Source organism: Grus americana, chromosome 2, assembly GCF_028858705.1.
Source record: "Grus americana isolate bGruAme1 chromosome 2, bGruAme1.mat, whole genome shotgun sequence".
Lineage (NCBI taxonomy): Eukaryota > Metazoa > Chordata > Aves > Gruiformes > Gruidae > Grus > Grus americana.
The window spans coordinates 78,409,439-78,427,306 of NC_072853.1; positions in this window are offsets into that span (position 1 = coordinate 78,409,439).

The following is a 17,868-nucleotide window of genomic DNA, read 5'->3' on the forward strand; positions in this document are numbered from 1 at the left end:
GTATTATAATCAATCCATATTCCACAGGAACTGTTTTTCTCTCAGTCACTTTGATATACATTTTTGAGGAGCACATTTTTCAACACTCTTATTGTAGAAATCTGATTTGCTATAATTTTAAGTAAGACCTGTCAGAGATTTTAGCAAATCTCAAAAAAGACACACAAAAATCAAATGTACCTGCTATATCTCTTCTATTGAGTTCCCCGGAACTGAAGACATGGATATTTCAATAACATTTTAAAAACATGTAATTTCAAATAATTTTGCATATATATGTATTTTCTTATATCTACAGTTTGGGAAGCCCAGACCAAAACAAGACTTAAAGCCAGTACATCTCCCCAGACAACATCCAATGCAGTTGTATGTTCTCAGCATGTAATTATGTAACACACAACAAAAAATTGTAAGAAGCATATAATAAATTGAATTTCATTTCAAGCTTTAATATGAGTGAGTTTGTGAGCTGTAGATTTAATTAGTTAAAATAAATTCCAGATTTGAAATATGCTTAAAGCTGCATCCCTTTTTTCTGATAGTGACAGAAGACCAGACATATCGAAGATGTTTGGCAGAAATCAGGGGTGCAGCATGCTGCAGATTAACCTGGAAATTGATCCTGAATGAAAATTAAGTGGCTCTTGAGGATAAAAGATAAATAATCAAAGAGGTCTGTAACTCCTTAGTCTCCAAAATTCCACCTGCATTACTTAAGACTGAACTTTGTGTGTCCAACTTGGGGGATTTGTCATCTTGTAAAGATATTTTACAGGGAAATATATAGTACATTTTCCTTTCTTCCTTCAATAATTTTGAAACGGGTTTGACAAAACATTTGAGTCATAGCTAAAATATGGTCAGTGGCTTTTTCTTTACCTCCCACGCAAAGCACAGTGACCCATCTCACAGACAACACTCACAAAGGACTCATCTTCTGGAAGGAGAAAGTCAAGACTCATGTTACAAAGGTGGACTTCTATCAGCATCTGCACCATGCAGTGCTGCCAACAGAGACAATAAATGGCAGTTTCTGCTTCAACCTTCCCATTAGGAAGTCATGATCACCCTGGGATTTCCTTAAGCACCCATCATTGCTCCCTGGCATACAGTAGGATATTTGAAGACACAGAGAGCTGGCTCTTACAAGATTTCTTGTTTTCTAACAAGAAAAAAATCTTACTAAGGAGGGTACCAAATTTGCAGATTTTTTGTTTGAATATATTTATTTACATAGACTCACTTCTTGGCCTAAGCCAGATTTTTAATTCTGGACTATTTGCCTTGATTAGGTTAATATAGATATAAATGTAAATTTCATTTTCTCTTTTTGAAGGACACCTTGTAATGAGATTATCCATAAACTGATCTTTGCTATCTGTCTGCCCCTGTTAGCTTCTTATTGCCAGGTGCCAAATAAATGCATGTATTATCTTTCGAATTTGTGTTAGTGTGAACTCATGAACACTGTTTGCCTAATAATTTTATTCTTAAAGTGGTAGCCTACTCAACCATTTAGCAGTTCGGTTTTTTACTTAAAGCAATATTCACTATTGTCTTGGGTTTTTTTTAATGAGAAATGATAAAAACTGAGAGCTGGGCTGATGTACCCATCTTTTGATAACAGTTCTTATACTTATGACTTCAAAGAAATAACCAGCACTTATAAATAAACAACCATTAAAAAAAAAAAAAATTGGTTTTAAAAAAGTGTGTGGTAGAGAAGTCACATCAAGCCATTACTTCCCAGGTCAGAGCGGACCATTTGTCCTGCCAATATTGATTGTGCCCCTATGTGGCTCAGCCTCTTCTTCCCACCTCTCATCTTCAGGGAGATCATAATCCAAGCTGGGGCAATTCTGGACAGAATTTTGACATAGAAGTCTCCCTTTGGATGTTCCTTGAAAAAAAAAAAAAAAACCCAACCAAAAACAAACCACCAAAAAACCCCCCCAAAACCCAAAACCAAACCAAAACAATGAATAACCTTTAACAGAGTTGGAGACATAATTCAGTGCATGGTTGCCTGTATCTGTTCCTGCTGCAGATACCTATGCTCCACAGGCACAAACTTTGCACCAGTGGAGGTGCCTCTTTCACAGGTGATATCCTGGAAGGACTGCTTGGAGGCAGACCAGACAGCACGGTTCCGCAGCTGAGGCTCGAAGAGGAGGAAAAGCACTGAGGAAGAGACTAGAGGCGGATTGCTGTTCTTGCCGTGGCATCGTCTGGGCAGGCTGTGGACCTGCCTGCCATGGGGCGTTGCTGGTGCTGCTGTGAGCACCACCAGGTGATTCCCCGTGCCTTTCCTATGTGCAGGCACCAGGAATGCTTCCTACCTGGTAAGTGTTACTCTGCTGACACAGTGCTCTGCAGGACCTGTTGGTCTTCTCAGGTGCTGAAGTGGGACAGGAAAGGGCTGGAAGACTCTCGTCAACCTGATTCCGGCCGTTTTAGGGGCTGTTGCATGAGCTGGATTGAGTATTGGTGGAAGAGGAGATTTAACTTCAAGGCTAAATCAGGTTACTCAGGATCCTGTACAATCAAGTAATGAATATGGCTTGAAACCACGCAGAGGTGTCCCTTAGTTGGTGCCACAGTAATTGGCAGCAGGCGTGGGAAGTTTCCCCTTCAAATCTGCAACAGATAACTTTGAGTTCAAGAAGGATTTCTAATTTTTTTGCCTAGATCACTTTGGGACTTTGCTTTTCTCTTACTATCAGAAAGGTAGTGACAGAACTGTCACTTAACAGTTAGCCTAGGACACACTAGCTGCCTCTGATCGCTCTAGCATTTTCCTAGGGTACCTCACTCTTTGTAGATTTTGCCTTTTGTACTAGAATTACTGAGTTTGTTATAGGGATGTGTGAAATGTTTTGTGTTTTTTACATGTGGACTAAATTCTCTGGACTTTCTTACTGTATCGTTCCCTATAAATTTTGAGGGAAGGAGAAGGTGGAGAGCTAGAGACCTAGATGGCCTCTGTTAATTATGTTATTCTATATACAATTAATGACACAGTTTTGAGGGAAGCTTTTCAGAAAAAATAATGTATGCTAGCATTTATTACATTTTCAAGAGTGGTTTTGTGACAGCATTTCAAGCTGAGTCTCTCTAAACTCTTCCCTTTTGGTGCACACATCAAAACACTGAAGAGGTTTTAAAACCCAAGGGTTACTCAGCAGCAGACCATGGAATTTTATAAAGCGGAGAAAGCACAAAGTCACTTGAAGGAGACCAAAAAAAAAAAAAAAAAGGCATCATGGACAAATCTCCTCTGTCTGTGTTGTCTTCGCAGGACATATCCTATCTGCTGGATTTGGTTTTGAACTCTTAAATTTTATGTCTTTCTAGGTAGCAGCAGCAGAGCACAGACAGTCTCTTTGCAGGAATTCTGCCCTTCCACTCCTTTGGAGGTCTCATGGCGTGCCTGCTCCTTGCTCCTTTGAAGCGATCCGTATCTTTTGCTCTGTAAACTACACTCCCAACAAACTCTCATTTCCCTCTGCACTCTGAAAGTTTCTGTTTGCTGATGGACACTTGTACGTCTCAAGGGAAAACATATTTTCCCCTTCCTTTCTGAAGGGTCCACCTGTCCCAAAGTGTAGTAGTAAATACTGGAAGAGCTGCAACTTTCCCCATGCTACCCAGCCACAGTCTTTCAATGAAACATTTCGTAACAAACTGCTATTCAAGTGCTGTCTTTCAAAAAATAATAAAAATTTTTATGAAAATGCTGCAAAATGTATACACGAGTAGATGATGATTCCTTGAGTAATTATGTACCATATTTTGTTGCTTTTATTTACCAGTTAAGTTTTCATTTATTCAACCTTTTCTCATGACAGCTTTATAGAAATTTGGTATTGTGAATTAGTTTGGGAACAAAGCAAGATTTGAATTAAAAGTATGTTATAACACGTTGCTTCAGAGCTTCACAAGCATCCCTTAGAGCCATAAAATTGTTAACTTGAATGTTTTGTGGAACTGCACAACCAACACACTTTTTTTCTGAAAGGAGATATTTTCTTTATGCATTTGCTATGGAGTTTCTGCTTGTGACTCAGCAATATCTGTGCCATAGAATATGTATTTAATAGTCCTTTAATCACTGAAGCCGAAACTATATGTTCCCATTAATGACTTCTGCTGGATGGCTACCTAGCTACTGGTCAAGACGAAATGGAAGGAATTTGATATTTTCATATTAAAATTGTTATTTAATATGTTTTTCTAATGTCCCTTTGACATGAAGGCTTAATGAATGAAGGTAGTTTTAAATTAATTGCAAAGTAAGAAAATCTAGCTAAAATGACCCTAGCTTCTCTGGCAGTGTTGTTTCATACACGTGGAGTTCCAAGTTCTTATGCCTTCAAATGAAGATAGATAGGTTGCTGATTCCTTAGAACCAACCTCCTTAGAAGCCTTTATTATCATAGTGCGTTCAACAAAGTAGTATTGCTTAAGGACTTATCTTTTTTTGGTACAGTACTCAACTATCTGGAAGAAAAATTCCTACGAGTCGTGAAATGCTTCAATGGTGCCAATAATTTCCATCGATGTTGATGCCATTATTTCTGGTAGACCTTAATGAATAGGCTAACTGCAGTATTATTTATTTATTTTTATTTTGAAATGGGACTGCAGCACAGCTTTACAGACAATGAGAGACTACTTTTGAATTCATAATGTTTAATTGCTGTAAAACCCAGTTGTGACAGAAAGGACAGTACTCATCACAGGAGAAACAGGCAACTGCATTGCTCTAATGCAACATGATGGCAGATAGCTGCAGTTTATATGTGAGCTGGCATTTTTATCTTTAACCCTTTTTTTGGTTTCTCATAATTTTCTCAAACCATGATATGCCTAGTTGAAATATCTTTTCTGGTATCAATTGAGAAGTAAATTATTTAATTTTAAAAAGTGTACATAAAAAGGCAAAGAGAAAAACAGAAGTACAGAAGCCATTCTAGAACACGTTCTTGAAGGCAAAAATGCATAGAATAAGGTTCAGCAACTTTGTTTACTTCAATAAATTTCATTTTCATTATTTATTTAAAAAATAGCTTTTTAAAAAAATAACTTAGAAATTATATGAAATATGTTTTCTTTGGAGACTGTGCAGCATAGACTTTGGATCTTTACTGGAGTGGATATCAGAATTTACAGACATGTGAACTGAGAAATCATTGTGAACAAGATTGGAAGAAAAAAGAAGGAAAAATGAAATGAAAACTTCTAACTTTTAATACTGTATCACAGAACAAGATTGTCTATATATCAGTTTCATTAGGTATTGTCTTCAGGATAAACATATAAAATAGTATTAAGGCAAAGAAGTTTTTGAATAATGAAAGATAGAAACATAAAAAGATAGAAAGAAAGAATTTTGTGGTAAGCAGTCTCATGAGGGGACTGTAAATAGTTCCTAAAGGGAAAAACAGAACTGCAACCATAAATTCTGTTGCCTGTCCTAGATGATTGTTTTTGTAGAAAAATAAAGATTTATTATCTTGCATCTGCCAGGAACCACCACAAGAAAGAGATGAAGACTTAGTGATTGCACATAAGACATTCTCAAAGAACTACCTCTATACTCACATTCCAATATAACTTCCTATGTCATGATAGGTAGAATATGTCCAATGACATAATGACTCTTGATTGGGTTGGTGATTTATAGATGTAGAACTGGGATGAGGCTTTGGAATAGTTAGTCGTCAGCAGCTATTAGCAGAGATCTGAAAGATGGTAGAGTTACTGACTTGGTAAGGAGGATCTCAAGTGGAAGTTTGAGGATTATAAAGAGTATATTACAGAGAACTCTAATTGTGGGTATGTTTTCATATTTGTTTTAAGCCTATTATTATGACATAGGGAATTATGTATAATTATAATAATTCAGGTGTTTCTACTTTACATACTCATGCAAAGGCTATTAATAACCTGTCAGAAACCCTTGAGACAGGCAGAAGTGAACATGCTGATTAAGTCTTGAACCTTGCTAATGCGATCTCTGCTGGCAAAGAGAGAGAGATTTGTGGTCTCACGACCACTGTGAGGTCTCTGTGGCCAAACTTAATACTGTGGAAAGTGAAATAAGAGCTCCTACTTTTAAACTGAAAATGCTGTAATATATGCTAAATCTTATTTAGGACTTCCAAAATCTGCTTTGAACTCCTAGAACTAATGTGAGAGAACATAATAAAACTGAATTATATCAACATAGTTCAACATAACTGTTTGTTTTCTGGTTTGTTTGTTTGGTTTGGTTTGGGTTTTTTGGGGGTTTGGTGGGGTTTTTTTGTGGGTTTTTTTTTTGGGGGGGGGGGGCAGCTGGGGAACAGTTGACTTCATTTCATTTACTGTTTCAAATTTTATTCTAACCAGGAACTGAAGGTGACAGACAGACCTACTGAAACTTTATTTAGAATCAGTGACAGTGGTCAGAGTGACTATGCTGAGGAATAAAATAGTGGTAAAATTATAGGGGTAGATTCTGAAATCTGTTTGCTCTTCTTACTCTAAATGTTACCTATTTTGCAATTTTTTTTTTTAAAATATATGATTTAAATTGAGTTATAATTCCATGGTTGCCTATGTGCAGATAAAATAATACTTCTTTCAATCCAAGACACCATAGGAAGCTAGGCACATAATGTTTACAGGTATTTTATTCAAAGACTAAAAATGGATATACTTGAAAGTTGTTTATGTTTGACAAAAAAATATTGGGAAATGGGAATAAAATCTTAGGCTGCTTGTATTTGCATTCAAAATGACATTGACATACAAACCCCATCATTTTTAGTAGTGCTGATCAGTCTAGCTGTTATAAAGCAATACATAGATGTATATTCCTATTTCAACCTCTACTTTTTCTATTTCTATTCTTCTATTTCTAGTTTAGTTCTCTTGGATGCCTATTTCATTGAGAAGAGAAGTTATGGCTGATCCAGTGTTATGAACTCTGAGTAACGATTCCCTTCTTATCCAAGTGTGCTTGTTTTGAGAGGTTCCTCATCCCTGAACTTGGAATTCTCTTAACAAAAGATGTATTTTGTGCTCAGATAATGTGAGGTGCAGAAGCCATTTTCTGGCATTTTTCCCTTGTGAGTGAAAAGAAGCAATTTGATACACAGAATACTCAGCCAAGGCTTTTAACTGGAAGGTTGGGCAGAAAACCTATGGAACAGCAAGAAGACTGCCTAAGATTTAGTAGACTGATATATCAGATAAGGAATAGCACTTGGCTCTTAACAAGTTAAATTATTACTCCAATTTATAAACAGAGAAAGTGTGAGAGATGTAGTATTTTTTCATTACTCTTAGGTGTGCTGGCACCATACAGAGAACATGAAATAATACTGAGAGTTCACATCAAATACAGTTTTGAATTTGACCTGCTTTTAGGGCTACATGATGTGTATGAATCCAGTATATTTCTTCTCTCATTAGAAAGACAAAGTGTTTAAGCTAAATTCTTTTCTGTATCTATATGTAGAACTAATGCACCATAGCATTTCAAAGCACTTGGAGAAGAAAATACTTGCACTTGGGTGAACAGGAAATCTACATTTAATAGCTAATGAAGTTTGGGATATTGGGGCAGCCTATTAACTTTTTTCCTAGAATTATCCTAAATGTGAAGAAATGTAGTTGAGTGGGTTTTTTCCTCAACTCTGTGTACACAGTTATAACAGTATACCAACATATCATTTTTGATGACTTGCAGAAGATATTGTCTGTTTCTTATTGGTTTTGTTTACCTCCATTTCACATATGTTTTACATTAGTGTCTGAAACACTACTAACAGTTCTCTGGGAATTATCAAAATAATTTTGTGTGTTCTCTGAGATGTAAGTTAAACAGAAATTTAATATTGGTTGAAATAAAGCACCAGGCTTCTAAAGTGTGTTTATTTCCCCAGAGCTGTATTTAGTCCTATATTTTCAGACCTATGGTTTTGCTGTGACACATTTTAAAAATCAGAAAATTATCTGCTAAAACAGAACCCATACTGTGATTTAATATGATTACTAGTACACTGCATGATTCTAATCTGCTGCAATTATATAATATAATTTCATGAAGCAAGATGGATCTTCTGATCCTATTATGGTTTGACACAGGAGGTTGTCCTGCAGGCGAAAAAATATTCATTACTGCTGTATCAGATAGATTTCATGTCAGACCAAAACATGATTAAAATTTCTGAAGACAAATAAGAACACATATAGAAAATTCTTTCTGTATTAATGTTCACTCACAAAATATCACAGAAAACTTATTCTACTGTATACAAAGCAAAATATTGCATCTGGACATGGACTAGCTCTTGGCTAGTACCAGATAGAAAGAGCATGCATATCCTGCTCGTATTTATTTACTTTCCAATTATGTAATGGCCTTAGTAGGAAATAATTCTCATACTCCTAATACATTATGATATAAAAGCATCTATCTTTGTAATCATCTCCTAAAAATGAAGACTGCAGAAGTTTTGCTTTGAATTCTGTTCTTTATCAAACCCAGACATCACTGAGAGAATTAGGCTTGTGTCCTGAAGATTTTTATAGGCAATATGGCAGATTATTAAGTATAGACTGTTTGATTAATAAACTGACTGTAGTAGTAGAACTTCATTTTGGATTTAATGATTTATTTGAAATTTACTCTTTGTCATACAACTAACAGGGACTACTACAGTCCTGTAAAAGTAATTTTAAATGGAGTGGCAACTTGTAACTTGTGATTGCTTTGCTGTCTTGAATTTGTAGAATTAGTAAATCCAGTTTATTTTGACTGTTACAGAGATGAGTAACTATAGTAACATCACCATGAAGAAACTCCTTATAAAATCAGTGTTCCAGAAAAATAAATCCTGTCCTCTTATGGTACCATATCTAATATAATTTAAAATATAATTTTGAAACAAGAGGGCTTATTAGAATTGCCTTAAAAAAATTACTATACAAAAAGCCATTGTTGATGGATGTAACACTTCATTGTAACAATGCGTTGTTTCTGTATGCAGGTTTAGGTATGAGAGTGGTTTTTGTGTGACTGTGTTTGTTAACTCCCTTCAAATCTGTTCCTTACCCACTTCCGAGTAGTTACAAAGAGGAGGTGGAGGTACGCTTAACACTTAATTCTGATCCATGCCTCCTTTCTCCAACAGCCTCCAGGAAACTCACAACTATTTTTCAAGCAATTCTGAATGGCACCTGCAGTGCCCCTCTCCTGTGGTGATCTAGAGATGTGTTTGCTCGTTCACCAAAGACTTCTGAAGAGTAGGCCCAGGGGTGCCTAAACTAATTATAGTTAGCTTAGGGTGAACAGTGGACAATCACACAGATATGTGCATGTAGCCATATATATATATATATATATACACACACACACACACACACGTATATATGAGCAGGTACTGCAGTCAGAGTCTGTTTCAGGACTGGGAAAATTGCACTTTTCAGCCATGGATTAGAAAAGGCACCTAACGGACTTGTTGAGTGCACTCTTAATAACACTAAAGGACATGAAAATACATCTAGCCTTGATACCCGAAGTGCGTGCCAGGATACTTAAAATTTTCAGAAGCCAACAAATACTCAAAATTGGTTGTGTCTGTAATCTTACTTTCTCTCTCTCTTTTTTTTTTTTTATGCTGTTATTACACAAAAAAAAGCCACCCCAGTAATAGCAAGTAACAAAGAAGGAGGTCTTCAGATATAGTAAATATTAAAGAACTGTGAGCAGGTAAGCAGATGAATAGGATTCAGCTCAAACTGGAGAACAATAACTGCAGTTGACGTCCACTGATTGTACTCACCCACAATCTTTCCTGTAATGAATAATCCCACAGAAATAAAATTAAGTTCTCAAAATGAATAATGCAAATAGTGTATTCTACTTTGGGTGAGATCGTAAGTGTTGGGATTTTTTTTGAAGAATAACATTTTTGGAGCCCATGAATAGCATTAATAATTTTAATAATTAATACAAGTTGAGAATTATAATTTGAAGACTTTATGGAGTGTTTAATCAATTAAAATGCACGTGGGATTTTTTTATCTTCTTAAGACATCGCTAACATTATGAAAAGCAAGCTGATATCACCTTCCTGTAGCTTATCCATCATTTTTAAAGGTGTTAGGAATGCTGGGTTGTGATAGTTTGTGGAAATTCTTTACACATGCTTCATACATACTGGTTCAAATTGGTTGGTGTGCATGTATCTTGCTAGAAGGCAAGCACCAGTCTGCTCTCTCTTTTGCAAAAAACTTTTTGGGCTAAAAATCCTGAGAGATTTAGAGTGCTGGAGGTTTAGAGCCAGACAAGGTCAGCAGTTTAAGGGCTTCTCCTGTAAAATGTGATCATTCTGGCTCACATCCTAGCTGCCATCAAAGGAGACTGGATCCTTGAAATTGTTCACCTTGGCAAACAACTTGCCCAGTGGACAGTTGTTCTGAATTAATTCTGATGGAGAAGTCACCCAAACCCTATCAATTATGGGACAGCAAGGACTTTCCTCAAGAACTGTTTGGCGATTCAGCCCCAGAAAAAGCTGTTGAGTGTCTGTGTGGACTCACATAAAAGGTTCATTTAGACCAATATCCTTTTTTTGACAGCAGGCAGTGATGCTTTTCCGAATTTTTCTCCTGACCCTCGGCCTGTTGTGGCCCTGAGACTTACTGGGCCAGAGGTCATTTTTGGTTTTGATAACATTTAATGTATTTTTCTTCCATCAGTCAATCCTTTTTAGAGACAATGTCAATTTTTGTCACCTACAGTATCCTCAAGGAAGGAGTTTCACAGCTCAGCTGTGCGTTGTGTGCAAAGGGAAGCTCTTCACTTTGGCTTGTGTTGTCAGGCATATTTGTTGCCCATGGTTCTAATACTGGAAGATGAAGTGAGCTTTTTACTCCACGTCACACGATTTTATAACCACACCATTCTCCTCTCTGTCATATCTTTAGCCTGGAGACACTATTTAATCTATTTAATCATTCCCTGTACAGAATCCCTTCCAAATCCTTAATTGTTCATACCACTTTTTTGCCTTGCAAACTCTATTTACCCTTTTTTATGGAGAGACCCAAATCCCACACAGTATCTCAGAAGGCAATGCACTATGGATTTACACCATAGCATAACGATGCTTTCTATTTTGTTATCCGTTATTTTCTTAATAATTCCTAACATATACTTTCTTGTCTTGACAACTATTAAATGACCTTTTTCAATCCAACTATCTTTCACAGCCCCACAATCTTATCAGATTAGAGCACAGCACTCCATAAAGAAAATGTGACTTGTTTTTACCTATGTGCATAATTTTTAATTTATCTACATTGAATTTCATCTACTGTTTTATTGCCCAGTTACTCACTATCAAGAAGTTCTTCTTTATAATCAGTCCCTGTCTTTATTATCTTGAATAACTTAAGACCATCAGCAAAAATTTCTAACCTGACTATTCATCTCTTTGCTACACCATCATGAATGTATTACATAGCACAAGCAAGAACAAATGATGACTTTGTAAACTGTATGTTATGAAAACTACTTAGGAAATTTATTTAGAAAATTTAACTATTTAGGAAAAATAATCATGAGAATATTTTACCTTTTTGCCATGATTTTCTAAGAATCCATAGGCAGGACAGGTTTTTGCAGGCAGAGGTAGTGTTCTTTAGTAGACCTACTAATATTCTTGAGGAAAAAAAAATTCTTGGGCATGCACCCAAGGTCTCTACCAGGTCTCAAAATAGAAGTAGCAGCTTTCAAAACAAAATACATGTTAAGAACAATTAGTCAGAATTTACTTAATTACATATCAGTTAAGCTGTCTCTAGAAAAATAGGTCTTGTTACCTAGGAAGCAGAGGGAACATTGGGAAGGTGAAAAGAATTGAAGGGAGAGAAAAACAGAGAGGGAAAGCAAGAACAAGAGAAACTGAGAGAGATGAATAGACACTTGTCACTTAAGGGAAAGAGACTGGTAGTGTGTAGTCTGTGGAATATGGAGCGGTCAATGCTGGGGTGAGACATTATAATATGCTATAGAGTTCTGAGGCTTGTCTTTAGAAGGTGTTTGTTATGTTGCCTTTATGGAGATTAAAACTCCTCCACAAAGGTGGAGATGGAGTGATTGTTTTCTGGGAAATGCATAGCCCGGATGTATGAGCTCATGCTAGTGCATAATGGTTGCCTAGTATCAACTGCATATATGTCTTGATGACGTCTGGTGCACTGGGTGAAACATTCTACATTTTCCATGTGCGGGTGTAGCATCCAGAGATGCTGATGGTTCTGCTGCAGGGAGTATTCATAGCAAGTAGTACAGACATGTCAGTGGGTCTCAGTTTTGCTGCATAGGTAGTCTATATTCAATGTACTTGGCATTATGGGGAATTTGCTTCTGTTGATTGATTTCATGAGGCTGAGAAGCTGCTTAAAGGCTCAAGAATGTGGTTGTGGGAAGATTTCTTTCCGGGATTTTCTTCCAATAGAGGCTGTTTAATGAGTTTCTGTGCAACTTCCAGGGTACAATGGTATGTACTAAGTAGGATTATTTTTTTTCCTTGTAGCTAGCTAACTGTTCATGTGGTGTTCCAGGGACACTGTTAGAAATATGATCTGTTTCTCTAGGCATCCTTGTTGAATTAAGGTCCTCGTTTATTTACTAAGGTGGCTATCACAAACCAAATGCAATGGTATAAGAGAGTTCACCTCTACCTTTTAGCTTTTGTTGTATATTTCAGATGGTAGATGATATATATAATAGGTATTCTGGCATGCAGGTTTCCTATGTATCATAGTTTGTAGGTTGACATTGTTTATGCCGACTGTACTGTTTAGAAAAGTGAGATTGGTACAATAGTATTTTGAAGATAATTTGACAGATGGGTGCAAATAAACTTGTGGGGAAAAGACTAAAGGAGTCCAAGTTTCTAGGCCAGGTAATACAGATGACACCTGTGTACCTTAGATTGTTTTTTGGTACTGTTATTTTAAAATCCTTCTTGAACATAGCTCATAGGGTCATAGGCTGGGGGCCCATTGTAGTGCTTATATTTATGCCCGTACCTGTATCACAGGTGACTCTCTCAGGTGTGCACATGGGTACGTTGAATGTGCTAGCCTCATAGTGGCACTGTTCCAAGATTTCCCTGGAAGTTGTACCGAAAAACTTCTCCAGCTTCCTCTTTTTCAGCAAAACTGGAGCTACTAGGCCAGAGGCAGGACTGTACATAGAAGTCACAGAAATTCCCTGCCTCCACAGAGCTCCTCTGGTCCTACAGGTCAGGAAAAATTCCTTTCCCTTGAGAATCATGAGCTGCCTGCTATGTGTGCACATATATCACCTGTCCATCGGGAAGATAACCACATGCAGTAAAATAAGAACCTCCTGTACTTCTCCATGCAGTTCTTCTACCTGAAGGAAGATATAGTTGTTTTATTTAGTCCCTTGTTTTCTTCTGTGCCCGTATGTCTCTTGCCCTCTTTTACGACTTGCCTTGAGGGATGGACAACCTGCTGATCTCCTTCCTACAACAGTTTAATTCCTGGTTTTGCTCACTTCATTTCCAGCAGTCTGCTTGCTCCAAGCATTTCATCTCTCCAAGGCCTGTTAGTTAGAGTCTGCATGCTAAGATGTATTTAATGATCCAAAGATGGAAGGACTATTCTTAGTCTCCATTTTGATCTTGCAACAGAACAATCCTAAGGAAGAATTTGACTTATCTAATTTTGGACATCTATGTCTGAGTCAGTTGCCCATATTACTTTTGTGAGGAGAGTAAGACTTGTGGTGTGTCATTCATTTGATATACTTCAGATGCCTACCTTGAGATGAGATAAATCATTTAGTAGCAGTACAACTTTCTCCCCACTTGTTATCAAACAAATCTAGGAAGGTAGCTCACATGTAGATGTCTACATTGTAGATGTCTTAAAATAGATGAGACAGACAGATCCTATTACCTGGGTCTTTGACAATAAATTGGCCATTTGAACAGAGGGGAACTTGGCCAAATGAATTTTTCTTCAAATTCCAAAAATAGCAATAAACTTGAAGTGAGGAAATTATTCATCTTCTGCCACATGCCTGAAGTTCTTTCCTATAGATGTACGAGTTTTGTGTAGTGACAGTGATTGTAAGACCATTAAACTCATTAATTTAAAACATAGAAGTAAATAAAATCCTCTGAGATGAATCCTGAATATTCTCTGTTCCTTTTTATCTCCAACTAGTAATTTCCAATATTTACAACAAACACACAAAGCAAAATAATAATAATAATAATAATAATAATAATAATAATAATAAAAAACCAAAACAAAAATAACTTCTCAGAAACTGCAAGCAAGGAATTTTATGGAAATTGAGTGTGTTCAAACAGATTTTCAAGTAAGTAGTCAGGACACAATGAATATTGTCTAACATATCCAAATTGTGCAGGAAGAGAAGGCAGAGGAAAATAAAATTTTGGAATTTATTGGAATTTCTAATGCTTTCGTTGAGGCTTTCGGTAGCTGGCTGTCAACACCTGGATTGTAATAGAAGATCTTATCTTTTTATTCAGAAGTTTGGCTGTCAGAAGGCAAATTCTTTATATTGATTGTAAAAACACTTAGCTGAATATGATTCTCCGCTTACTTGTTGAAATCTACTATCAATATCAAACTTTATTGAAGACAAAATATAATTCACAGTTTTAGCTCTTTCATCTTAATATCACAGCCTTTCATTCTCACAGTCAAGCAATTTTAGGCTAAGAATGGATTTCGTGTTGCTGCTTGGTCCTTCAAACTCTGGTATTTAACTAGTGTGTGGAATGGAGCTAACTAGCATTAGACATTCGTAGAACACTTTGTGCTGGACTAAAGGAAACAGAAGTCTTGTCAAGATGGCTGCAGAACAGTCCCTTCTTTTTTTGCAGTTAGATTCCAGTGAGTCTGAAATGGGAAGACGACTATGCTACAATAAACAGGTCTAGAAAGGGGGGATTAGGCATTGCACCTGCTTCAGCACGGCGCTGCGGAACTGGCTGATCCCAGGCTGTTTAGCCTCCAACTCCAGTAACATCGTCTCAGCAAACTTTGTAGAGACCTCCTTTTCTTCTAACTCTATTTGCTGCAGTGTCTCCTGCTTGTGAAAAACAGTGGGAGAATGTGGGAATCTCTGAAATATCAGCAAGCATAAAGGCGAAATTTGGCCCTAGGGTCCTCTGACTGCAGAGGTATTTAGCTTAGGTTTAACCCTGTGGCTACTGATAACTGAGCTACAGAGAAGTCTTGCTGTACTGCATGAAAAGGAAACATAAGGTTTTTATACTATTTTACTTTTGCATCAACTTTCCATCCTGATTTGATTTACCGCTTGCCAAAACAGGTGTGCCGGGAGCTTCAGAAGTCATTGTTTTCCACAACTGCGTGGCAATTGGCATACAATCGTGTGTAGTAGAGGCATTTTTTGTGAAAGTTGTATGCACTTCTAGAGCTCTTCTGGGACATGTGCCCAGTTCTGTGATTTGTTTTTAGCCCAGAATGAAGGATGCAGCTACAACTGTGCTTACCGCAAAATAAGGTGTCTGCAAGAAATCTTGAGAGTTTCTGTATCACATGTACCAACCCTTAAGGAAGAGTCCAGCACTGGCCAAACAGGTAGCATTCTAACCATAGACAAGTCAATGAGAAAATTATAGATATCCATAGATTTGTTGAGTCAAGCACTGCTACATTTCTAATGCAACAGTAGTGATTCATAGAAGAAGTGAGTCCCACTCTTTCCCAAACAGAATGATGGAGCGTGGATAATGGAGTTACCAGCTCAGCAACTATTTTCTGTGAAGAATTTTGTGCTGATGCATTTACAAAGTCATGGAAAAAAAGTCCTCATATAAAGCAAATTCATGGCCTGAGATCTCTGTTATTATACAATATATATAATAACGGATATACTACTAACTAACATATATTTTTATCTACTTCACAATTTAACCTGGCCATTAACAGGCAATCGAATCATGTCTGTAATTGAAATACAGGCAGCTGTTCTTATTCACTGAATTTCAGACCGTTGCAGTTTGACCTTCCAAGCTTGTTTGATTCTAGCTTATTTCTAACTTATTCTTTCCTCCCTATTCCTTCTTCCCTCTGTTGGTCTGCACTTTTTCACTAGGTCAGAAAAGAACTGAGAAGCTATAGTCATATTACATAAGAATGTGAGGGAGCTTTTTTCATCAGACATCAGCCTGTTGATGAATTGCTTACAGCAGCTCTAATTTAAACTAATAGCATATGCTGGAACCAAGACAAATTATGAAGTGTCCAGCAAGTAAGGTAGAGAACATGAACGTGCACTGAGAAGGAGTTTTAAAATGCATGTGGTGGATTAAATGAATTATGGCATTCAGGCAGAGCATGACAGTTCCTCTGATGTTTTGAAGGACTGCTGTAAGTTAAATAATGGAAGACATTGGATGTATATTGAAAAGAGTCAAAACTAGGAAAAGTATTGAACTAATAAAATAAGAAGTTCAGAAAGTCCAAGAAGAAAAACTTGAAAAATGAGACTATGCAGATAACCTTCTCCTCCCCATACCACCCCCACCCAAAAAACCCCCACCGTAACCAACCCCAAACAACAAAACAAAACAGACAAACAAGCAACCAGGGAATCATGAATCAGCTCACCAGTTCTCAAGCGAAGGAGCAATCAGAATCTCTGCAACCTGAGTGAGAAGAAATGGCAAGACAGTGGAAATTTCTGTTTTCAGCTAGGTCGTAGTCCCTAACTCTGGAGCCAATGATGATAAAATATGAAACTGAAGACATTCTTTGCCAATACACCAGAAGAATCCATGACCTGCTGCAGTTCAAAACTCAAGGTACAGCCCCACCAATGCTGACTATAGAAGGACAATCAGAGGCCCAGCAGTTCTGCTGGCCACACTATTTCTGATACAAACCAAGACACTGTTGGCCTTCTTGGCCACCCGGACACACTGCTGGCTCATATTCAGCTGGCTCTTGACCAATACCCCCACATCCTTTTCTACTGGGCAGCTTTCCAGACTCTCATCCCCAAGCCTGTAACGTTGCATGGGGTTGTTGTGACCCAAGTGACTGGCCACTTGGCCTTGTTGAATCTCATACAGTTGGCCTTGGCCCATCGATCCAGCATGTCCAGATCCCTCTGCAGAGCCTTGCTACCCTAGAGCAGATCAAAACTCCTACACAACCTGGTGTCATCTGCAAACTTACTGAGGGTACACTTGATCCTCTCATCCAGATCATTGATAAAGACATTAAAGAGAACTGGCCCCAGTACCAAGCCCTGGGGAACACTGCTTGTGACTGGCCACCAGTTGGATTTAACTGCTTTCACCACAACTCCTTGGGCCCAGCCATCCAGGTAGTTTTTAACCCAGCAAAGCGTATGCCCACCCAAGCCATGAGCAGCCAATTTCTCCAGGAGAATGCTGTGGGAAATGGTGACAAAGGTTTTACCAAAGTCCAGGTAGACAACATCCACAGCCTTTCCTCATCTTCATCCACTAAGCGGTTCACCTTGTCATAGAAGGAGATCAGGTTGATCAAGCAGGACCTGCCTTTCATGAACCCATGCTGACTAGGCCTGATCACCTGGTTATCCTGTACATGTTGTGTGATGGCACTCAAGATGATCTGCTCCATAACCTTCCCTGACACCGAGGTCAGGCTGACAGGCCTGTGGTTCCCTGGATCCTTCTCCTGGCCCTTCTTGTGGATGGACATCACATTGGCTAACCTCCAGTCAACTGAGATCTCCCCAGTTAGCGAACACTGCTGATAAATGATGGAAAGTGGCTTAGT